The following is an 18,143-nucleotide window of genomic DNA, read 5'->3' as shown; positions in this document are numbered from 1 at the left end:
GAGGACATCAGCAGTGGAGCTGTGAGGGTGTGTTTGAGCGAATGGAGGGCCAAATATTAGTTGAAACTTTGAAAGTGCAGTTTTAAGTAAACTGCAAGAGATTTTTCCAGGGCTAAATTACTCAGGTTGGGAGGGGAAAGAGGTAGAAAGTGATACAAGGAAGTGTACAGAAATGGTGTTATCTATGACAGACAGTATTTACTCCTATTTACTCTCAGTATTTATGATAGACATATTCCCTCAGTCACTGTTGCACTTGACTGAGTGCTCAAGTGGCAACAACATGGCTGGAGAAGGACTGTTGATTTTCAATGCAGATGTTGCAGATGGCCTTGGAGGACAATCCTGAGTAGCTATCCAGAATCTGGTTTCCAGCATCTGCAGTCATCGTTTTTACCTGAGCAGCTATGAGCTTAGAATGCCAGTTGTGGACTGTACCATAATTGCACCAGCTGCATGTCTGATAGGCAACAGACACAGCTTACTACCAGCGAGCTGACCCTGCATGACTGAAGTGCCATTGCAGTAGATACTTCAGTATTGGCTTTCAGAGCTGCACCGAGGTCCACCAATATACAAGTAGAAAGTGCAGGAGAAACTCAGTAGGCCTGGCAGCGTCTGTTTTGAAGTCCTGTGATTTTTTTGTCAGACCTTCGTCACTGGACTTGAAACATTAACTCTATTTTTCTCTCCACAGATGCTTTCAGACTTGCCGAGTTTCTCTAGCACTTTCTGAATTTGTTTCAGATTTCCGTCATCTACAGTTAATTGTTTTGTTTTAATACACTCAGAAGGATCAGCCTCAACCTCTGTTTGAAGGCCTTCACTGTTTTGGCACTGGATGACTTCTTGATCCTTCACATTAACTGCAAGCTTTCCAATGCACAAAATGTTTTGTGGTGTATACTCATTAACATTCTGCTGTCAGCTTTTCTGTTGAAGAGCAGTTTTGAGTCCACTGCAGTAAAGCTTGTCTCTGAACCTGCCATCTGGTGAGCTGGAACGTGTACTATCCTTGCCCTGGCTGCAGTCACTTGTGCCCAGTTTCTCACCACATGCAGATCCTGCCTGTGTTGTCCAATAAATTTAACATGCAGTTTCTAAACTGATGGCTATAAGTGTGAAACTGAGTGACACTGCAGCTTCAGTGTCACTGTTGTCTTTCTGTTGCTTTATTGCCTACTCTCAGCCTTGGCTAGGTGGCTCTTCTTGGACACCTAAAATGTGAATGGCATAAAAATGAGAATGTAGGGTTGTGTAGGGGCTTGAGACTAAGTGCAAACGTGCATCTATCTGGAGCTGGGATGAGGAGGAGGAGGATTAGGCCAACATCATTACCTCTCCAAGGGTGAGGATTTGCAGGCCCCCTCCATTTAATTCCTGCTGTCTCATGTTCTGCACCCTTGTCCCATATAAGTGTAAAGGAAGTGTGTCAGTGAGTAGGTACAATGTTTTTAACTTTATGACCGTGTGCAATCTATGAATTGTGGATGCGAGGCTTGCTGTAGTATTAAGTATATGAGGTTGAGATGAAGCTATTATTGTCAGATATGAGTTGATTGAAGGAGACTGTTGGTGGATGAGTGATTGGGAGTATGGTGAATTTGAGCAGTGGCTAATGTTAGTGGTGTGGTTGATGGAATATGGCATTTAAAGGTGCATTCACTGACCACTTGTGTGAGGTCATTGAGCATTTTGCAGCACTGCATCTATGTTCATGAGGTTTGACTCGTGGAGTTGTTTTCCATGTCTATTTGTTTCCGCTCTGTTCTGAAGATAATTAGAGGATCTCCTGGTCCCCTACAGATTCCAGGCAGATTTCCTTCTTTCTACTTTTCACATCAAGGCCTCCAGTGCAGTGTCCAAAAATTTGAAGCACACTCTCTTATCCATATTATCTCATTCTTCAACATTCTCTTTCAGTTACTTCCTGAGTGGCTACCAGTGCTTGCTCCAACCACCCCTCACCACCTGTTCGAGGTGGTGCTAGGTGCTTGTATTGAGGCCTGGCTGATTCTTTCAGCACATCAAGAGAATTGAAATTGAAATGAGATGAAAACATGAATTGGCAGGCTGCCTCAGAATCAATATGTACAAGTTAATCATGTGTTGCAGTCCCCAAATATATTTTCACATGCTCTTGAATTTAGCACCCACTGACGACATATTGAACTCCCCCTGAAAATCATTGTCATCATTTTACAATTGTCAAAACAAGCTTGTGTATAAACATAACCATTTGTGATTAAATTCTGATACAAAGGATTTTTGACCGATTTGTCCAATTCATCCACAATTTTAAGTACAATGGTCATACATCCCACTCAGTTTTCTCTTTTGAAGAATGGAATAAAACCAGAATAGAAATATTTTCCATGTAAATCTTTTCCTTCACTTCTGCTTGAACCATGTAGCCCTCCTCCTTACCTCTCCAAAAATTAAATACTCTTTTTTTCAAAAGAATCAACTAAAATTGCTTGTAGAATTCCAGATATGCCTCCCTCAAAGCCTAATAAAATATTATAATTACATCTCTGGATATTACAGTTCTCTCTTTCCATGCATCCCTACATTACTTTTACTTTTGTAGGAGTCCAAATATTTTGCTGATCATTTTAGTGATTGGAGCAATAAAACCCCTCAAGACCTCTCTCCTGCTCCCATTCATTAAATATATTATATTTTGGCACCGAGGCTGCATCAAACTTTGCTGTACCAAATTTCATAACCTTTATTTCTCTACATTAAAAAAAATCTTTAATTACTCTGTATGCTTAGATAGCAGTCATTTAACACTGTCCTCAATTTATGCAAAATGAACAGATTTGGCATAATTCCATTCAAATAAATTAGAAAAGAAACAATAGCAGATCTGACATTGCATATCTTGTTGGAGTACCACATGATTCAATGAACATAATACTGTATATACTCGACTAATAGTCGATCTTGTGTAAAAGTCGACCCCCTATTTTTGGCCAAATAATCTGGAATTTTCCACATAACTTGTGCAAAAGATGACTCTAGTTCTTCACAGATAACAGATCAACGTTTATGAGTCAGTGTGCCGGCTATCCCGTCCTGCTCCAGCTTTCCAGTCTGCTGGTTGTGCTGCTCCGCTTCCGGTCTTCTAGTCCGCTGGCTGTGGTGTTCCACTCTGGGTTTTCAGAATTACCATAATTTGTTGTTTTTAATCGTTTAGAGATCAGGTGGGCTTCTGCTAATGATATGATATGAATTTTGATGGGCATGAGTTTCAGCCCCTCAAAAACAGTATCCATTTAATAGTTGACCCCATAAATTTAACATTAAAAAGTAGTCAAAAAAATTTGACTATTACTAGAGTATATACAGTATATGGGCAAACTATCAGTTTGGCTCAATTGGCTGGACGATTGGTTTGCAAAGCAGTGTGATCCCAGCAATGTGGGTTCAATTCCCACATAGGCTCAGGTTCATAGATTCATAGAAATGTACAGCATGGAAACAGACCCTTCAGTCCAACCCGTCCATGCTGACCAGATATCCCAACTCAATCTAGTCCCATCTGCCAACACCTGGCCCATATCCCTCCAAACCCTTCCTATTCATATACCCATCCAAATGCCTTTTAAATATTGCAATTGTACCACCACTTCCTCTGGCAGCTCATTCCATACATGTACCAACCTCTGCGTGAAAAAGTTGCTCCTTAGGTCACTTTTATATCTTTCCTCTCTCACCCTAAACCTATGCCCTCTAGTTCTGGACTCCCCGACCCCAGGGAAAAGACATTGTCTATTTATCCTATCCATGCCCCTTATAATTTTGTAAATCTCTATAACGTCACCCCTCCATCTTTGACGCTCAAGGGGAAACAGCCCCAGCCTGTTCAGCCTCTCCGCATAGCTCAAATCCTCGAACCCTGGCAACTTCCTTGTAAATCTTTTCTAAACATTTTCAAGTTTCACAACACCGTTCTGATAGGAAGGAGACCAGAACTGCACGCAATATTCCAACAGTGGCCTAACCAATGTCCTGTACAGCTGCAACATGACCTCCCAACTCCTATACCAAACGCCTTCTTCACTATCCTATCTACCTGTGACTCCACTTTCAAGGAGCTATGAACCTGCACTCCAAGGTCTCTTTGTTCAGCGACACTCTCTAGGACCTTACCATTAAGTGTATAAGTCCTGCTAAGATTTGCTTTCCCAAAATGCAGCACCTCGCGTTTATCTGAATTAAACTCTATCTGCCACGTCTCAGCCCATTGGCCCATCAGATCAAGATCCTGTTGTAATCTAAGGTAACCTTCTTTGCTCTCCACTACACCTCCAATTTTGGTGTCATCTGCAAACTTACTAACTATGCCTCGTATGCTCACATCCAAATCATTTATGCATCGATCCTTGTGGCACTCCATTGGTCACATGCCTCCAGTCTGTAAAACAACACTTCACCACCACCCTCTGTCTTCTACCTTTGAGCCAGTTCTGTATCCAAATGGCGAGTTCTCCCTGTATTCCGTGAGCTCTAACCTTGCTAACCAGTCTCCCGTGGGAAACCTTGTCGAACGCCTTACTGAAGTCCATATAGATCACATCTACTGCTCTGTCCTCATCAATCCTCCTTGTTACTTCTTCAAAAAACTCAATCAAGTTTGTGAGACATGATTTCCCACGCACAAAGCCATATTGACTATCCCTAATCAGTCCTTGCCTTTGCAAATACCTGTCCCTCAGGATTCCCTACAACAACTTGCCCACCACCAACATCAGACTCACTGGTCTATCGTTCCCTGGCTTGTCCTTACTACCCTTCTTAAACAGTGGCACCACGTTTGTCAACCTCCAGTCTTCCGGCACCTCGCATGTGACTATTGATGATACAAATACCTCAGCAAGAGGTCCAGTACTCACTTCTCTAACTTCCCACAGTGTTCTAGGATACACCTGATCAGGCCCTGCGGATTTATCCACCTTTATGCGTTTCAAGACATCCAGCACTTCCTCCTCTGTGATATGGACATTTTGCAAGGTGTCACCATCTATTTCCCTACTTTCTATATCTTCCATATCCTTTTCCACATTAAATACTGCTGCAAAATACTCATTTAGTATCTCTCCTATTTTCTGCGGCTCCACACAAAGGCCGCCTTGCTGATCTTTGAGGTGCCCTATTCTATCCCTAGTTACCCTTTTGTCCTTAATGTATTTGTAAAACCCCTTTGGATTCTCCTTAATTATATTTGCCAAAGCTATTTCATGTTCCCTTTTTGCCCTCCTGATTTCCCTCTTAAGTATACTCCTACTTCTTTTATACTCTTCTAAGGATTCATCCTGTCTATACCTTACATATGCTTCCTTCTTTTTCTTAACCAAACCTTAATTTCTTTAGTCATCCAGCATTCCCTGTACCTACCAGCCTTTCCTTTCACCATAACAGGAAAATACTTTCTCTGGATTCTTGTTATCTCATTTCTGAAGACTTCCCATTTTCCAGCCATCCCTTTACCTGCGAACATCTGCCCCCAATCAGCTTTTGAAAGTTCTTGCCTAATACTGTCAAAATTGGCCTTTCTCCAATTTAGAACTTCAGCTTTTAGATCTGATCTAACCTTTTCCATTGCTATTTTAAATCTCGTGGAATTATGGTTGCTGGCCCCAAAGTGCTCCCCCACTGACTCCTCAGTCACCTGCCCTGCCTTATTTCCCAAGAGTAGGTCAAGTTTTGCACCTTCTCTCGTAGGTACATCCACATACTGAATCCAGAAACTTTTCTTGTACACACTTAAAAATTCCTCTCCATCTAAACCCTTAACACTATGGCTGTCCCAGTCGATGATTGGAAAGTTAAAATCTCCTACCATAACCACCCTATTATTCTTACAGATTAGATTAGATTACTTAGTGTGGAAACAGGCCCTTCGGCCCAACAAGTCTACACCAACCCGCCGGAACACAACGCACCGTGCAGACCCATTCCTCTACACTTACCCCATCACCTAACACTATGGGTAATTTAGCATGGCCAATTCACCTAACCCGCACATTTTTGGACTGTGGGAAGAAACTGGACCACCCGGAGGAAACCCATTGCAGACACAGGGAGGATGTGCAAACTCCACACAGTCGCCTGAGGTGGGAATTGAACCCGGGTCTCTAGCGCTGTGAAGCAGCAGTGCTAACCACTGTGCCACCGTGCCGCCCATAGCTGAGATCTCCTTACAAGTTTGTTTCTCAATTTTCCTCTGACTATTAGGAAGTCTATAATACAGTCCCAATAAGGTGACCACCTCTTTCTTATTTCTCATTTCCACCCAAATAACTTCCCTGGATGTATTTCCAGGAATATTCTCCCTCAGCACAGCTGTAATGCTATCCCTTATCCAAAACGCCACTCCCCCTCTTCTCTTGCCTCCCTTTCTATCCTTCCTGTAGCATTTGTATCCTGGAATATTAAGCTGGCAGTCCTGCCCATCCCTGAGCCATGTTTCTGTAATTGCTATGATATCCCAGTCCCGTGTTCCTAACCATGCCCTGAGTTCATCTGCCTTCCCTGTTAGGCCCCTTGCATTGAAATAAATGCAGTTTAATTTATTAGTCCTACCTTGTCCTGCCTGCCCTGACTGTTTGACTCGCTTCTATTCTCAGCTGTACCAGTCTCAGAATGATCTCTTTCCTCACTATCTACCTGGGTCCCACCCCCCCACCTTACTAGTTTAAATTCTCTCGAGCAGCTCTAGCAAATCTCCCTGCCAGTATATTAGTCCCCTTCCAATTTAGGTGCAAACCGTCCTTCTTGTACGGGTCACTTCTACCCCAAAAGAGATTCCAATGATCCAAAAATGTGAATCCTCCCATACACCAGCTCCTCAGCCATGCATTCATCTGCTCTATTCTCCTATTCCTACCCTCACTAGCTTGTAGCACCGGGAGTAATTCAGATATTACTACTCTCGAGGACTTCCTTTTTAAATTCCTTCCTAACTCTCTGTAATCTCCCTTCAGAATCTCAACCTTTTCCATTCCAATGTGGACAATGACTTCTTGCTGGCCCCTCTCCCCCTTGAGAACATTCTGCACCCTCTCTGAGGCATCCTTGATCCTGGCACCAGGAAAGCAACACATCATTCTGATTTTTCGCTGCTGCCCACAGAAATGTCTGTCTGTACCTCGGACTGGAGAGTCCCCTAATACAATTGATCTTGCCATGAAGGACTCTCCTTCTCAACCTCTCCACTGACCTGAGGTCTGTTGGCCCTCCGGTTAAATCACCACCAGCCATCTCTCTGATAAGAGAACAGCCCTTTGGTCTTAAGACTGGCAACTTGACTTGATCAGTCACCGTTTTCAATCTCGAATCTTAAGTTACAGCAGGGAAGGAGGTCTTTTGGCTCGTTGTATTCCTGCAGGTTTTCAAAAGGAACAATTTACCCATTGCCATTACCCTACTTTATCCAAGTAGTGTTGTACATTCTTCCTTCTCAGATAATAAACCAACTCCCTCTTGAGAATGCTTTGATTGAACCTTCCACCACCGTGCTCTCGAACCTTGTAGAAAATAGTTAGCATCTGAAATACATTTAAAGAGGTTTCAAGTTGTGTCATTGCTTTTTTTGCCATTTATCGGAAATAAGTGCCCTCTCATTCTTGATTCTTTCATCAGTTGATACGTTTCTCTCTGTCTATACTGTGAAGTGCCTTTATGACTTTGAATACCTCCATCAACCGTCATCTTAACCTGGTCTTCTCCAATCTGACTTCGTAACTCTAATGTCTATTTCTTATAACTCTTATTGTGAATCTTTTCTGCACCCCCTCCAATACCTTCACATTGCTTCTGAAAGTGTGGTGCCCAGAACCAATCACTATTTTCCTTGCTATTGTAAGTTATGCCCCTATTAAAACTTGGAATACTGTACACTTTATTAGGTACTCTCAATCTAAATTTCCAACTTCAATAATCTATGCACATTTGCATTGTACTCCTACACCTTCCTTAGAATTGTACCAAATTATTTATTTTGTTGATTTGTGTCATTCCTACTGAAATACCCACTTCATACTTTTCTGCATTAAATTTTCTTTAATCGTAATTATTGTTCACAATACTTTCAAGTTTTGTATTGGCTGCAAATCCTCTGGTTGTGCTTTATATACCATTAATGTCATTCACTTATTACCAGGAAGAGCAGGGGGCCTGACACAAAACCTTGCTGTAGTCTGAAAAACAACCGCAGCTCACCTTCAGTCATCCAGTCAGTTTTTACATCCATGTTGCAACTGTGTTTTATTTCATGAGCTTGAACTTTGCTTGCAAGTCCGTTGTGCAGTACTTTACCAGTGCTTAGTAAATTCTGCACTCAGTACGTCAGTAACCTTAGATAACTTTCATCTAGTCCTGGTGCCTTATCAGCTTTAAGTGGAGACGGTCTATTTGATACCCAAGACAGATGTAAAGAATTCATTTAATACCTTAGCCATGCTCTATCACAGATAACATCACCTTTCTGGCTGAAGAAATGTGTGAATTCCAATATGTGACCATTATTCAACAAAAATTGCTGCAAACATTAGCTGCAAGGAGGCCAAGACACAAGACACTGAAGAGTGGACCATCATAAAAAGTTCCTTTGAACAATAGAATATTGAGGATATCGATGTTGACTACTTCGCCTTCCTAAAAAGCAGCATCTCTAGGAAGACTGATATAGCGATCAGTATTCGCACAAGAATTGGAAAGCAGCGTCGGTCTTTTAGCGGCTCCACAGGGTGTAAGAATTCAACACCATTGACACAACTATGAAGCTTCAATTTTGCATGCCTACAGTGTTACCATCTACAATCTATGCCAGCCAGAAATAGAAGAGAACAGCAAATGTGTTATGTAAGTTGGATATCTTCCATGAATGCTGCCTACAAGATCCAGGCCATCACATGGAGAGAAAACATCAACAATGAAGAAGTGCTACAAAGGACTGGTCAGAGGTGTTTTCAGGACATCATGACAGAGAGTTGATTCAAACTGGCAGGGCACCTTTCTTGCCGGTCAATGTGTGCCCCACCTGATTAGCAGCAAACTGGACACCATCTGGTGATCACCTAAAGAAGACAGATGAAGTATATTTAAGGAGGGCTTGCAAGACAGGACAACACTGGGCTGGAGGGAAACAGCCATTGGACTTGGATTACATTTGCTTCGCATTGGTTATTGGGAAAAATCATAGAATCACTACAGTCTAAAAAGAACTGTTCAGCTCATTGAATCTGCACCGACCCTCCAAAGAGCATCCCATCCAAACCCAGCCCTTACATTATCCCTGTAACCCTGCATTTATCAGGCTAACCTGTTTAGCCTGCACACCCTTGGGCAATTTAGCATGGCCAATCCACCATTGGACTTTGGGAGGAAACTAGAGTATCCGCTTTGGACTATGGGCGGAAATTAGAGGACCTGCCAATGTTAATGTCTAATGTTAGCATCTAATGAGAAGTACATGATAGCAGAGCAGTAAGAAATACACAGTGTGATCAAGAAGATTTAGCATGGATTCACAAAGTTGAAATCATGCCTGATAAATTTATCATGTTTATTCTTTGAGAAGTAACAAGGATAGATAAAAGGGAAGCATTGGATGTAACATATTTGGATATCCAAAAGGCTTTTGATAAGGTATTGCACATTGGCTCTTATCTTATCGAGTAACCTAATGGTATTGGAGATATTCATCTCTGTTCATATTAGTGTACTAATTAATAGAAGACAGAGTCGTGATAGAAGGGCCATTTTTGGGATATAGACAGGATGAGATGAGATTTATATTCAAGGATACTAATTGATTGATTGATTGATATGGAATTTGATGTAGCACTGACCATTGTTTTTTTATTCTTCCTTTAAAATAAGAAATTAGCACTGAAACTACTGTCATTTTAAACCAGATGGTGGGGAAACTTTTCGACATGATAATTCGGGACAAAATCAATACTCTCCTGACAAATTTGCAGGAATTGAGGAAAGCTAGCATGTTTCTGGTAAACTTTTACGATATAAGTAATGGAATGCTGCAGGCATTAGTGTTGGGGATGCTATTATTTACATGATATATTAATAACTTGGATAAGGGAAGTGAATTTGCTACAACAAAGTTTGTAGATGACTCAAAAATAGGTGAGAAGGCAAGTAGTGAAGATGAAACAATGATGAGTCTGCAGAGGGATATAACTCATATGATGTGGGCAAAAATTGGAAGATTGTACATACGTGGGAAAATATGAAGTTATGCATTTTGGTGTGAAAAATAGAGGAGCTGAAAATTATTTAAATGGAGAAAAACTGCAGAAAGCTTCCGGATAGAAGGATTAGGGAGTCCTCATGCATGTATCACAAAAAACTAGTATCCAAATTTGGTGGATAATAGGAAAGGCAAATGGAATGTTGGCCTTCTTTTCGAAGGAGAGGCTGAACAGGCTGGGGCTGTTTTGAGCGTCGGAGGCTGAGGGGTGACCTTACAGAGGTTTACAAAATTATAAGGGGCATGGATAGGGTAAATAGACAAAGTCTTTTCCCTGGGGTCGGGGAGTCCAGAACTAGAGGGCCTAGGTTTAGGGTGAGAGAGGAAAGATATAAAAGAGACCTAAGGGGTAACTTTTTCATGCAGAGGTTGGTACGTGTATGAAATGAGCTGCCAGAGGAAGTGGTGAAGGCTGGTACAATTGCAACATTTAAGAGGCATTTGGATGGGTATATGAATAGGAAGGGTTTGGAGGGATATGGGCCAGGTGCTGGCAGGTGGGACTAGATTGGGTTGGGATATCTGTTCGGCGTGGACAGGTTGGACCGAAGGGTCTGTTTCCATGCTGTACATCTCTATGACTCTGACTCTATAACAAAAGGGAGCTTTCGCTAAAACTATAAAAGGCACTGGTTAGACCACAACTGGAATACTGTGAACAGTTTTGGTCCTCTTAGCTAATGGAGGCAGTCCACTAAATTGATCCCTGTATTCGTGAGACTGTCTTACGAGGAGAGGTTGAGTATGTTGTTTCTGTACTCATTGGCATTTTCAAGAATGAGAGGTGACACTATAGAAACATGGAAGATTCTTAGGGGTTTGACAAGATACATGCAGAAAGGTTGTTCCCCCTTATGGGAGAGTCTAGGACCAGAGTGCATAATCTCAGAGTGAGGGGTCGCCCATTTAAAACAGAAGTGAAAAGGATTTATTTTCTCTCAGATGGTAGTGACTCTGTGGAATTCTTTACTACAGAGGACTGTAAAGGTTGCACCATTAAGCATATTCGGGGCTAAGCATTAAGGGAATCAAGATTATGGTGAAAAAGCAACCATCAGCCATAATCTCATTGAATAATGGAGCAGACTTGAAGGGTTAAATGATCTGCTTCTGCTCCTACATGTTACAATTTTGTAGACCATGGCCAAAGGCAGAGTTTTGTTGCCTCATGTCTCTCACAAGACTGGACACACTAAATTTAAATATGTCATGCCTCCAATATATAAATCCTCTTTTCGGTGTCTGATGAGCACCACTCTATCTTTAACATTTTTACTAGTTATGTGCCCACACAATATATCTGGATTTCTTTTTATTTTAGCTGCCAGCCTATTTTTCCTTTTTTTTTACTTACTTTTTCAATTCTCCTCTGAACTTCTACTAAGCCAGATAACAATTGAATTGACCAGCTGATATCTATTATAAGCACATTTCTTCTTCATCTTTATCTCTGTTCCCATTATCATTCAGGATTTGGGTTTGTTTGCCCCATCTTTCCCCCTTTGTGGAAATATATCTTGATTATACCTGATCTATCTCTTTTAAAAGCAGCCCAATGTTTCATTACCGCTTCTCCTGCCAACCTCTGACTATAGTTTATCTGGGTCAAACCTGTTCTTACCTCATTGAAGGAGGCTTTTCCTCAGTTAATTATTTCCAATTTGGATTATTTCTTGTCCTTTTCCATAGCCAGGCTTATGATACAATTATACTTGCCTCCTAAATGGTCTTCTTCTGACACTTGATATATTTGACCTGTCTCACTTTCACATTAGACTGTAAACGTATTGCTATAAAAAATTTTCCTAGATACACTTGAAGAACTTTACCCTTCTCAGCTCTCTAAACTACTATTATCCAGTCTGTATTTGGGTAAATCAAATCTCCTATACAATTCTTGTATTTCTCTCTCTAGTTGCCTTGCAAATTTGTTCCTCTATATCCATACTGCTAGGTTGTGACCTCTAGACTACAATGAGCAATTAAGTTGCGTCCGTTTTTGTTCCTTAGCTCCAGCCAAATATATTGTCTCTAACCCCTCTAGAACATCCTTTCTCTCCAGCACTTAAAATATTTTCATTCATCAATACCCATTTCCTCATTTCCTTCCTTGCCCATGTTTACCGAACACCTTGCATCCAGAAACATTTAATATCCCCCCTGACTTTCGGTGAGCCAGGACTTTGTTACAGCCACAATATTGTATTTCCGTGCGGCTATCTGTGGCTCCAACTCCCCAATCTCATTTACCATACTCCGTGCATTCATGTAGCCACATGGTAACCCTAACAAACTTGTGAGAGCAGCTATCTGTGAAACATTGAACATCACGGAGATGCCTATGATTGGGGGTGGATTCAAAGCACAAGGGATGAAACTTGAGTTAGAATCCATGTGGGATGAGTCTGAACTGGAGACAGTCACTGACGAATGTGACGTGGCTGTGGAATAATAATCAAACACCAGGAGTGACAATGAAATTAATATTGGTGGACAAGAAAAAAGATTGGAATGGAAATCCCATTGGACAGAGGAGCAGAACTTCTTCAAGGTGAACATGCCTAGAAGAGATGTGGCAGTGAGTTAAATACTAAATAAAAACTAAAAGAGGTGTGGATGCTGTATATCAGAAATGGAAGCTCTGGTCAAAAAAGGAATCATATGTCAGATATAGACAGTTGGGACCAAGTGAATCCCTAGAGGAGTGTAAGGGCAGTAGGAATATAACTCAAGGGAAATCAGGAGGGCATAAAGGGGACATGAGATAGCTTTGGCAGATAGTGTGAAGGAGAATCCAAAGAGATTCTACAAATACATTAAGGACAAAAGAGTAACCAGGGAGAGAATAGGGTCCCTTAAAGATCAACAAGGCCATTTATGTGTGGAACCGCAAGAGAACAGTGAGATACTAAATGAGTATTTTGCATCAAGTGTTTACTGTGTAGAAGAATATAGACAGTCGAGAACTTGCATAAATAAATAGCAATATTTTGAAAAGCATCCATATTACAAAGGCAGAGGTGCTGTACACCTTGAAAGAGGTGGATAAATCCCAGGGACCTGATCAGGTGTACTCCAGAACTTCTGTGGGAAATTAGCGAGGTGATCGCTGGGCCCCTTGCTGAGATATTTGTTATTATCATTGATAGTCTCAGGTGAGGTGCTGGAAGACTGGAGGTTGGCTGATGTGGTGCCATTATTTAAGAAAGGTGGTAAGGAAATGCCAGGGAACTATAGACTGGTGAGTTGGAGGTCAGTGGTGGGTAACTTTTTTGGTGGGGATTATGATACAGGATTTACATGTATTTGGAAAGGCAAGGACTGATTAGGGATAGTCGACATGGCTTTGTGCAGGGGAAATCTGGACTCACTCACTTGATTAGGTTTTTTGAAGAAGTGAAGAAGAAGATTAAAGGCAGAGCAGTGGACGTTGTCCATATGGACTTCAGCAAGGCATTCAACAAGGTTCTGCATGGTAGACTGGTTAGTAAGGTTAGATCACATGGAATATAGGGAGAGCTAGTCATTTGGATACAAAATTGGCTCGAAAGTAGGAGACGGAGGGTTGTTTTACAGATTGAAGGTCTGTGACCAGAAGAATCGATGCTGGGTCCACTCTTTTTTTTTTGTCATGTATATCAATTATTTAAATGTGAATATAGGAGGTATTGCAGTTGACACCAGTATTGGTGGTGCTGTGGACAGTGAAGAAGGTTACCTCAGAGTGCACTGAGCTGCCAGAGGAGGTGGTGGGCGGCTGGTACAATTACAACATTTAAAAGGTTTCTGGATGGGTATATGAGTAGGAAGAGTTTAGAGGGATATGGGCCAAATGCTAGCAGGTGGGGACTAGATTAGGTTAGGGTATCTGGTCACTTGGATGAGTTGGACGGAAGGATCTGTTTTCATCCTACACATCCCTAAGACTCTATCAATCTAGATGCAATTTCAATGAAGGCACTGAAGAGGGAGTTGAATTATTATCTGCAAAGGAAGAAGTTGGAGGAGTGGAATTGGGTATGTTGCTCCGTCAAAGTCCCAGCATAGATTTAACTGAGGGAAGGATACATGTGAACTGAGTGGATCCACGAACTTTAGACTGTTGCTTTTGTGGATGGTAGATGGAGACTGCTAAGCAGCTCATTTCTGTTTGTAAAATTGGTGTACCTGTGACTCTTTCTCATTGCTTTTATTATCACACCTTTAATAGGATTTTCAAAAATGTACACACAACTCTAATTGCAGCCTAACTAAGATGTTGTGAAATATTATATAATATTAACAGCAACAATTCTATTTATATAGCCCCTTTAATGGAATGATAAATCCCAAGAGGCTTGACTGGAAAATTATGAAGCCAAACTTAACACCAAGATACATAAAATTATCTTTGGGTGGATAGGCCAAAGCTTTTTCAAAGATGTAGATTTTGAGGATTGTCTTAATGGAGAAAAGAGGGAAAGGCAGAGAGATAGTTTTTCTTCATTTTTGAGCATTAGAAGTTAAGGGGTAACTGTATAGAGGTTTATAAAAACATGAGCATGATTAGGGTGGATAGCCAATGACTTTGTTTTCCCTGGATAGGGGAGTCCAAAACTAGAGGGCATAGGTTTAAGATGAGAGGGGAAAGATTTAAAAGGGACCTAAGATCTGGTGCGTGTGGAATGAGCTGTCAGAGGTGGTGGTGGAGGCTGGTACAATTACATCATTTAAAAGACATCTGGAAGGGTACAGGAATAAGAAAGATTTAGAGGGGTTTTGGCGAAATTCTGGCAAATGGGACCAGATGAGTTTAGGATATCTGGTCGGTATGGAGGAGTTGGATCGAAGGCTCTGTTTTCCTGCTGTATAACTCTTACTCTTTTTTTCTAATCGACCTATTCAGAGATATTATTACGCACCTTTGGAGCAAGTAGACCTTGAACCCAGCTCTCCTGGTTCAGAGGTAGGGACTCTCCCACTGCACTTCAAGAACCAGGCGTGAAGGTTATTTTTAAAAAGCCCAGAAGTGCTGTCTCGCACAACAGAGTGACTTTCCCATCACCAAAATCATTGTGACTATTTTTTGTTTCTATTTTTTTAAACACTAACAGCCACCAATAAAACACCCATGTAGCCAATTATATATTTTTAAGGGCAATACTTTTTAAGGTCAATGCAAACTATCAAAAATGAGGGGGAGGTAGGAAGAGAGGGAAGGGACTAAATCAAAATTGATTTGGAGGGGGAAATAAAACACTATACCCTGCGGTGCCCACTTCTCTCTAAAGGCATCAAGAGCATTAATGGACATTGCGTGCTCCCTGTCCAAGGATACCGGGAGGCAGAGAGATTTGGAGATGAATTCCAGCACTTTCACAATCATTACTGGTGGAGCAATTAAATTGTTGATACAGAATTAGATGAGTTCAGATATGGCAGAGGGCTATGGGACTGGAGAAGATTACAGAGAAATCAAAGGCAGGCCATGGAAGGATCTGGAAACTGGGATGAGAAGTTAATAATTCCCTCCTTGCTTTTGTGTTCTGCTGTGGTTTAGTTTTTCGAGAGTCTTAAATCTCCGGTATTTTGCTTAAGTAGTTGTTCCTTAAGTTTTTGAATGGTAAGTGTCTGACAGCCACTTAACCTTCGGATGGATTATATCCAAACCCAGTTCTGTCCTTTGCCTGACATATAGAAGCATGCTTGGATAGCTGATAGCAGCAAGAATTTCTCTGTCTGAGCTTTTATTTCCCCAACACTCTGCATGCAAATGTAGATAAACCTTACAAATGAAAAGGAAACATTTTAGTTGCTGTAGTATCTTTTTGGACTATCAGGATTTACAAAATACTCCATAGCCAATGAAGTACTTCTGAAGTGTGGCCCCTGTTGCAATGGAGGAAATATGGCAGCCATTATTAACACAATTAAAAATCGCACAACAACAGGTTACAGTCCAACAGGTTTATTTGAAAGTACTAGCTTTCAGAGCTGTATTGTACTTTCAAATAAACCTGTTGGACTGTAACCTGATGTGGGATTTTTAACTTTGACCACGCCAGTCCAACATCAGCACCTCCACATCATTATTAACACAGTTAGTTCTCATAAAGACCAACGAGGTGAACAGATAACATTGCCTGAGGGATGAGCAAGCGTCAGGAATAACTCTCTGGATGCTCTTTGAAATAATATCGTGAGATCTTATGCGTCTATGTGAGAGGGCAAATAGGGCCTTAGTTTAACATCTCATCTAAAACATGGCACTTCTGTTAGTACAGCTTTCCCCCGTTCTGCACTTGTGTCTTAGGCTAGATTAGTGCTTTAGAAGCTGGATTAGGGTTTGAAAATGACAACTTTTTGAATCAGAAGTGTGAGTGTTACCACTGAGTCACAGCTGGCTGGTCGATTGTTGTAATCCTGTAGCCATTTCAGAGGGAAGCATTCGCAAGATGTTGGCACATAATCCAAAGGCTATTTTAAGTGAGCCAAATGTAATGGTCGTACCCAGTGTGCATGTGATGTAGACACTGCTCTGAGAAGCATTTTGTTAGCAGCAAACGAAAACTAAAGAGGAGGAGCAGAAATTGGTAGGTGCGGAAATATCCTTTTTTGTTTATTTTGAGCAAGAACCCTGGATTTTTCTTTATCTAAGCTTGCATGAAGTGACTTTCAGTAGAATTGCGTGAAAGAGTTAAAAGCTTCTACAATGAGTTTTACTTATTGTTCATTTCACCTGCAGCATTGAGCATGTCGCAGTTGGCAGGTAGGAATGCTGTAATACAGGAAGTGTGTACTACAGGCTGGAGTATTCTGAAACTGAGATGCAAATAAGTAATTTAAGGTTCATTACAGTACTAAGAAGGCCACTGCAAGTGAATAAGGAGTGTTGCATGATTTATGCGTTATTTTACTGTATAATATTGTTTTTCATTTTTCAAACATCTAAAACTTTTGCAGTGATTACAAAAACGGTCTTTAAGTCAATTACGTATGGTCTTATTAAAACAGACTGATGTTCATTATTTATATTGGAGAGTATGATGAAATTGAAAGGCTTTTAGTTTGTTTTGTAAGAAAATCTTTCATTGACAAATCGCACGTTTAGCTTTTGAGTTGGAGATATTCTGTTCTTGGCAAAATAAAATATGTTGACTCAGGCATTATTGTTTTTTTTTGCTGCTGGCACAGTGTTGATTTGTAAGAGAGGTGGTATTGCTCAAGGCTCCTGGTTTCTGGTGGTTAGGGTTAGCTTTAGCTTTCCTGCACTCGACAGCTGTGTTAAAATCAAATCAGTTGGACCTCGAGGGTCACTCTGGGGAGACTTCATCTGGTGTTTGTGTTTTCAAATTTCTCTTGTGACCCAGCGGTTGGATAAATGGCTGGTAAACAGTGGGGAAATGCTGCTCAGGATTCTGCGCTTGCTGATTTTGGCAGAGGTTCAAGTTTTTGCTCTGAACTCACGGTGTCCGATTGGCAGGACCTGAAACTTTTTTTTTGCGCTGTTTTTACAAGTGCCTGTCAAACCGACCATTTTGCACAGGCTCAGTGCTGACATTTCCTGTCTTGGATTATCACCACTCCGAGTTAAAGACGACGCTACTTTGTGCAGCCCTTGCCCTCCCACCCCCACGGTGGCTCTTTTACCGAAAGATTTGCTGCTGGGTTTTGCTCGCTGTCTCCATGGCAATGTGAAGTGTTCCAAGTTCTGAAAAAGTCCAGCATGTTTACAAAAATTGTGCCATCAGATTAGCCTGACTCCCCATTCCTCAGTAAGTGGATTTCTGCTCTGCAATAGATCCTTGTGCAGTTCTGCTCTGAGCAGTCAGATACATAGGCAGTGCTATTTTTTAATTCCGTAGCAGCGTTGAGTATGTGTGTG

General features: G+C 41.3%; 1 protein-coding gene across 11 annotated transcripts in view; it reads left to right on the top strand.

The window, feature by feature from the left end:
* LOC122559522 (ataxin-7-like protein 1) overlaps nucleotides 1–18,143 on the top strand; it is a 247,895-nt gene that overhangs the window by 90,232 nt on the left and 139,520 nt on the right. For 3 of the 11 annotated variants that reach the window (XM_043709121.2, XM_043709118.2, XM_043709119.2), the window contains exon 1: nucleotides 17,513–18,033. The exons of the other annotated variants lie outside the window; for them this stretch is intronic. The gene's annotated coding sequence lies outside the window, so the exon portion shown is untranslated. Of the gene's footprint in view, nucleotides 1–17,512; nucleotides 18,034–18,143 lie in introns of those variants that run through there. 11 annotated transcript variants of the gene reach the window in all.

Source organism: Chiloscyllium plagiosum, unplaced genomic scaffold (genome assembly GCF_037043375.1).
Source record: "Chiloscyllium plagiosum isolate Xiang-an unplaced genomic scaffold, Cpla_swu_hap1 HiC_scaffold_19, whole genome shotgun sequence".
Classification (NCBI taxonomy): domain Eukaryota; kingdom Metazoa; phylum Chordata; class Chondrichthyes; order Orectolobiformes; family Hemiscylliidae; genus Chiloscyllium; species Chiloscyllium plagiosum.
Note: the sequence above shows the minus strand (reverse complement) of the source record. Positions and strands in the feature narration are given on the sequence as shown.